We start from the raw sequence: 6,953 nt of genomic DNA on the forward strand, positions 1-6,953 counted from the left end.
CAGGCTGGTCTTGTACTCCTGACCTCAGGTGATCCACCCGCCTCGGCCTTCCAAAGTGCTGGGATTACAGGTGTAAGCCACTGCGCCCGGCCCACAGTAGGAATTTAAACCAGGTTCTCCAACTCCCAAACCAGTGCCCTTTCCACCCGCGCGATGATACTTGTCTAACGGTGAAAGTTCAAGCACGGTTGACGGCTGATAAGATAGTTTTGGTCTGGAGGAACCTCGATAATGTTTATGGGAGCATTCTGCAAGCTTTGACGCTCAATACACACAAAAGAAGAGGTTTAATTACACCATGCTGGTCTCTGTCCTCTCCTGCACAGGAGCACTGAGCCCAGAAAATCCACTGATTCATTCATTTGGTGCAAACAATAAGTCATCTTCCTGTCCATGCTGGATGAATGGCAAGAATACTCCCTCTCCCACCAACAAATCTAGTTAACCACGAAGGCTGTGCATCTCTCAGATCTGCTGGCTCTGTCCCTACCCACTCCCCTTCCCTGCAGCTCTGTCATCTCTCACCTATATCACTGCAATGCCTGCGCCTGATCTCCCTGCAGCCTCCCCTGCCCCTCTGACCGCTCTTCACACTGCAGCCGCAGCCAGCTTTCTAAAGGCTAGGTCTGAGCCCAACACACATGGGCTTAAAGCCTCTCCACGACTCCCAGTGCTCTCAGCCTCAACTTCAAGCTCCTTGACCAGGTTTTCAAGGTTGTGATCTGGCGGTGTTTCCAGACACTCCCTCTTCACCCTATGTGCTTCCACTATGGACCATATCCATCCACAGGACACATCTCCTTCCATCCATCGCCAAGTTAACTAATGTCTCCTGTCTTCAGCTCTCAGCATCAATATCACCCCTTCTGGAGGGCCACCTTCTCCCCAAGTTGGGTCACTGCCTCTCCCACACGGCCAGCCAGCATCCTGTGAATGTCACATCAGCACTGACCTGCCATCACGTTCACTCTTCTGGGGTCCCCACTGGACGGCTGGCCCTGGAAGCACAGGGACTGTGTTTGCATCCTCCATAAATGTCGTCTAGGTGCTTGGCATGAGTTACTTGAGTATTCAGTAAGTCTGAGCCAATAGACATTTGTGTGTGCAGGCACCAGGTTAGCTGCAGGGAGAGCTAGCAGGGTTCTGCCGCGGCTCGTAAGCCCACCTTTCTCACTTGGGCTTTGCTGAGCACCAACGGAGAGGCAGTTCCTGCACATCACACAACAGTGAGGGGCTCCCAGCCATCCCAGCTGCTCCCATGAACTGAGGAGCCCAAACCCATCCCAGAAGGCACTAGCCCAGATACCAGAAGTCCCCAGGGAAGGAAAATGACCCTTTCCTGTATAGCCAGGGCAGCCTGCCTTCCACAGTTCCACGTGTGTGACCAGGGCCTGGTGCTAAGAGAGAGGCCGGTGCGTTCCACTGCCTGTGAGCCACAAGCACACAGGTAGGTCCACTGACCTGGGGGCAGGAGCCAAAGCAAGAACAAGCAGAGATGGGGTGGCTTCCACCCAAAGTCCCACAACTTGGTTGGTCCTCCACAGATCATGGGGGCCACCTGTCCCTCAACCATGACCAATCCTCCCCGCAGCCACTGAGTATCTCTCAGCCAATCTCCCGGGGAGGCTCTCAGGGACCCTGCTCCAGCTGGACCTTTGTCAGAGGGTCCCCTCAGACACAGAGTGGTCTCTACAGGCTTTTGGACACGGCGGCTGCAGGATGGGGCCCTGGAGGCTGTTGCTTTCAGACAATTCGATGTGGACCTGGCCACCCGCTTGAGGAAAGAAGGAAGTAGAACTCCATGTAGAGAGGGTTTCGAGATGCCCGCCTCCATCTGCTGTCAGACCCACATGCACAGTTGTTCTTTTTTTTTTTTTTTTTTTTTTTTGACGGAGTCTCAGTCTGTCACCCAGGCTGGAGTGCAGTGGTGCAGCCTCGGCTCACTACAACCTCCACCTCCCAGGTTCAAGCGATTCTCCTGCCTCAGCCTCCTGAGTAGCTGGGACCATAGGTGCGCACCACCACATCCAGCTAAATTTTTTTGTATTTTTAGTAGAGGCGGGGTTTCACCATATTGGCCAGGATGGTCTCCATCTCCTGACCTGGTGATCCACCTGCCTCGGCCTCCCAAAGTGCTGGGATTACAGGCGTGAGCCACCGCACCCGGCCTCATTCTTTATGCCTGCCTCCTCTCCAGGGACATGTAGTTTAGCAATGACCCAGGGCAAGGGGAATTCTCAGCTTCTCTCATCTACCATGTGTCACGGTGACTGTGACAATGTGACAGCCAAGGACCCAACCAAGGCCACTGCGAGACTTTTACTGCAGTGGTGCAGTGGGACGGCTCCCAAGCCCCGCCTCCTCAGAGTGCCCATTCGGAGCAGGGACCCATCCTGGACTACTGCCTCACTGCAGCAGACGGGCAGGCCAGACTTTGAGGGTCTGTGGGACAAGGAATGGACCCCATGCACCTGGCACCCAGCTCCCATCCTGTGCCATGTCCCTGCTAGTTAGCACCTCCACCTACAGAGGGGCGGGAGAGGAAGGGACAGTCACTTCTATCCACCTAAACTGCTCTTTGGCCACCCAACCCTGGAGAGATGGTCATCTAGTTTCAAGTCAATCCAGAACATCTACAAGAGGTTCTAGGGAAGGGCAGCAACTTCTCCAGAGAGCCCAAGATGCAGGCCCATGTTGGAGGGAGAGGGGGCGACAGTGCTCCAGCTGGGGGCTGTGGGGAGGAGACCTGCACCCTGACACCCGCTGCCAGTCACCTGGAGGCCGTTATCAGGCCCTTCCTGCTGACCTTGTCTGTGAGATGGCTGCAGAGAAAGGCCGAGTCCACATCAGACATTCCCCTGTAGTCATCTACAAACCCAAAAGGACTTTCCGAGACAAGTTTCTAAATTGCTTGCATCAGAACTGATGGAACTAACACTGACATGGGCAAGGGATGAGCAAAGTGAAGTAATTCCCTCGGGGAAATTCTGCCCCAGTGAGATCACAGTCAAGAGACACTGAGGAGAGACACTGAGCCACCTTCACTGGCATCACAGGATGTGGCCCTCTGGGAGGTGTGGAGACCACTCCACAGGAGGGTCACGGGACTTGGAGGAACATCTACTCTATGCATGGAGGCTTCCACCCAATGGAGACACAGCCAAACGATCAAACAGCGAAGCACAGGGTGAGGCAGGAAGGCAGTCTGAGGACCTGTGAACAAGGCTCTGCAAACAGATGGATGAGGTGGCGGATGGCCAGGGAGGAGACACTGCAGCAAAGACTCCAGGGCCAGGGGATGCCCCGAAAGCACTCCAGAGACAAGACTTTCAGGGAGGCCGTACCTCTCCCAGTGCACTGGACTGTTGCTATTAACGAAAACTAAAAATTGCATAAACAAACCCACCCACCCCACCCACATCAGAAACACATGATGCTCCAGGTCCCACTGGGCACCTTGAGCACTTGTTTGGTGAGCATCTGTCCAGAGGGACATGTTTGCTCTGGAATACGTACTTGGGGCTCCCGGGGAGGACTCCTTACCACGAAGACTGGCCAGAGGACCAGGGAAGGGCAGTTTTGCTCAAATATGCGCCTCTCTCAAATTCCATCAGCAACATGTCTCCTGTCTCAGAGAAGCTGTTTCACCCCATCCAACACCCTAAGACCAGCCTACTCTTCACTCCCACCCACGAAAAATATGAATCCTGATCCCATCAAAAGTTCTATCCTCCTGGTCCCAATTTATATGTTACTTAAGATGAACAGAGGAGTGACTGGGGGTGGGTGGCCATGTCTCAGCTCTGGGAGCAGGCAGGCAGGTGGAGGCTTGAGAAGAGACCTCATCTGGCTGGGAAACCAGGGTAAGGAGCCAAACTGTGTAGGAGGAAGGGCAGCCACCCACCAACGCCCCACCCAGTGACATGTACTGGATCCTGGCTAGTGGATAACTGTTGCACACTGAGTCCCATAGATTCTTGACTTTTTTTTTAACTGCAAAACATTACACTAGACCAGCCCCAGTTCTGAGGGGACATCCTGCCACAGTTGAATATCCCACCCTGCCTGTTCACCTCACACGTCAGCGGGTGTGCACATCATGACTCCAGCTGCTTTATTCCTGGGGCTATGGTAGCTCAGGGCTAGTCTGATCTTTGTTGGGCATTTTTTTTTTTTTTTTTTTTTTTGAGACAGAGTCTTGCTCTGTCACCCAGGCTGGAGTGCAGTGGCATGATCTCAGCTCACTGCAACCTGCACCTCCCGGGTTCAAGCAATTCTCCTGCGTCAGCCTCTTGAGTAGCTGGGATTACAGGCACATGCCACCAGGCCCAGCTAATTTTTGTATTTTTAGTAGAGATGGGGTTTCACCATGTTGGTCAGGCTGGTCTCAAACTCCTGACCTCATGATCCGCCTGCCTCAGCCTCCTAAAGTACTGGGATTAAAGGTGTGAGCCACTGTGCCTGGCCTCTGTATTTCTTCTCTTTGAGATCACAGAGAATGTGATTGCCACCCACCCACTGCTGGTGTCAGTGAGCTCTGGGCAGGAGATAGGGATCCTAGGACCAAATGACATCTTTCCCTCCCTCCCAGCAGAGCAGCCTGCAGCTGGGTGAAGCTGGCAGGACCAATCGGGGGCACCACTTCCACTTGCCCTCCTGACGGGTCCTCTGTGGCTGTCCGAGCAGCAAAACCTAAGGACGGCTTCCCCACCCAGAAGCAGGGGGAGAAAGTGAGTAGCATCTGAACTAGAGAGACATTTGAGAGTCTCTAGCAGGAATGTCTGTGAAAGGAACTGGGTGTGCAGAACCTGTCTCCAGAAGGCCCGCATGTAGTAGAAGGGGTGGCCTCCCATGCCAGTGGAGAGCAGGAAAAACTCAGCGACTGCTCCTCAGTGAACAGCAGAGGCCCTGCCAGCTCTGCAACACTCCTGGCAACGCGCTTCACCAGCCCCCAGGGGACCCTCACTGCCTTGCCATCTGAGCCCTGTTAGCAAACCCCATCACCCCATGCAGGAGTTGCCTCCAGCCTCCTTCCCACGCCTCTCTCCACCTGCCTCTCCCCGGCTCCTGTCCGCAGAGGCCAGGCCTCTGGGTCACCTCCACGCATTCTGAGAGCCTTGTGGGGGTGCACAGCAATTTGTCCTGACTGAGACTGAATGGCTGCCCTATTTCCCCACCTGTCCCCCACCCTTAGGGAAAAAAAATAAGCCATTAAAGAAATCAAAAAAGTAAAAAGTTATAAATCAGAACACTTAACTTACCCCAGAGGTAGTATTCCTGAACAATCAATCACAGTAAAATAAAGTTTAAAGGTTACACTGTAAGGTATAAAAAGTCTGGTGAGATGCTCGAGGGGTCTTGCCCGGTGGCAGGCAGACCTCACCCTACCTACTTCCCCACGGTGACCGCAGACAGCAGCAGCCGCCTCAGCGGGGATGGTCTCCCCACAGGTGGAAGCACAATGCTCCCAACCCCCATGGTGGGATGAAGTGTCAGTGTAAGGAAGGGCAGGGGACAGACAGCCACCAGTGCCAGGGGGTCTCTCCAGAGCACACCTCCAGCCCACCCTGTCATCTCTGGCAAATATGCCGACACGGATGCAGGCATCCAGGCGCCCCGTGCCCCAGATCTCCGTGTGCCGCCACCCCCTCCCTGCCCCTCCACCACTGAGAAAGCTGAGGCTGAGGCAGGGGTGGGTGGGTGCAGAGCTCACATCAGGAGAGCACAGGCAAACAACACGAAGCTCACGTCCTCTCCCTCCACAGAGTATCCAGTGAGGAAGCGGGGAGTGGGGAGTGGGGAGTGGCTTGTGGGGACATTCGGCCAGCCCAAACATGCATCCTACTGGTTACCAGTTCAGTGGAGGTGCCAGGCAATGGGGATGTCACGGGGCTCCTAGTGCAAGTGGGGATAGCCACTGGTGTGGTGGGAAAACGTCCATGGAAGGGAGAAAATGGTGATCAGAGGTCACCCTGGGCGTGGCAAGAAGGGAGAGGGAGGAACAGGGCAGGAGGAACCCCCGCACAGAAAGGAGGCAAGGCCTGTGCAGACAGCCAAAGCTCAGAGCCAGGGAGCTCAGCTGGTGGCATTCGGGAAAATTCCCTTTCAAAACCACAGAGTTGTCTCAGTTTACATGGCCAAGCTATCATCTAGTCCATGGCAGGAGAAGCTAGGGCGAGGCAGGTGACTCAGGGGATCGGGATGCAGCCAATGTCAGCACCAACCAGCTGGAAGTCGCCAACCACCCCCACGTGGCCCAGGCCTGATAAGTGCCCTTCTCGGAGCAGGGGCTAGCCTGAGTATCAAGCCTCCCCTGCCTCCTTCCCCAGCTGAGGGCATTTCAAACTAACTTAAATTTAGGGCTCCCAGTGAACCCACGTCAAACTTTGAGAAGAGGAACTCCCATCCTTGCATTTGCCGATGGCTCCTCCTTAAGGGCCAGGATTTGAGTCTGTTGTGCTTGTGGTTAAAGCCCCAGACTGGAGCCTCACCCTTGGTGATGCCTTTGGGTCCTCCTCCGAGGGTGACCATATCTGGGCCGTGGCCTGACTGTGGGAGGGAGAAGGTGCAGCCCCTGCCACAGAGAAGGCCTCGGAGCCAATGGGCATCTCAGGTCTCCCTCACCACCACAGGCCCATTCAGCACATGCACAGCAGGTAAACCGAGGCCAGTCATGCTGCGGCTGTAGTGAGCCCGTGCTTTGGATTCCTCATTTATTAATTCTTGTAATTATCCCTATATCCCTATGGCACTTTTTTCTTGTTTTATTTGAATCATATTGACTTAGTTTTAATATATGTTTCTGCCATGTATATATTTCATGCAGACACCCCATTTTTCTGGGGGTGGGGCCCACAGTTTCCCGTAAAGCTACCCTCCCTCCTGAGCGCCCGCCCTCAATTACACGCTGCTTAGAACCCATGAGTAGCCACTGCCCATAGCCCCTCACAGCT

This window comes from Saimiri boliviensis, chromosome 7 (assembly GCF_048565385.1).
Source record: "Saimiri boliviensis isolate mSaiBol1 chromosome 7, mSaiBol1.pri, whole genome shotgun sequence".
NCBI lineage: Eukaryota > Metazoa > Chordata > Mammalia > Primates > Cebidae > Saimiri > Saimiri boliviensis.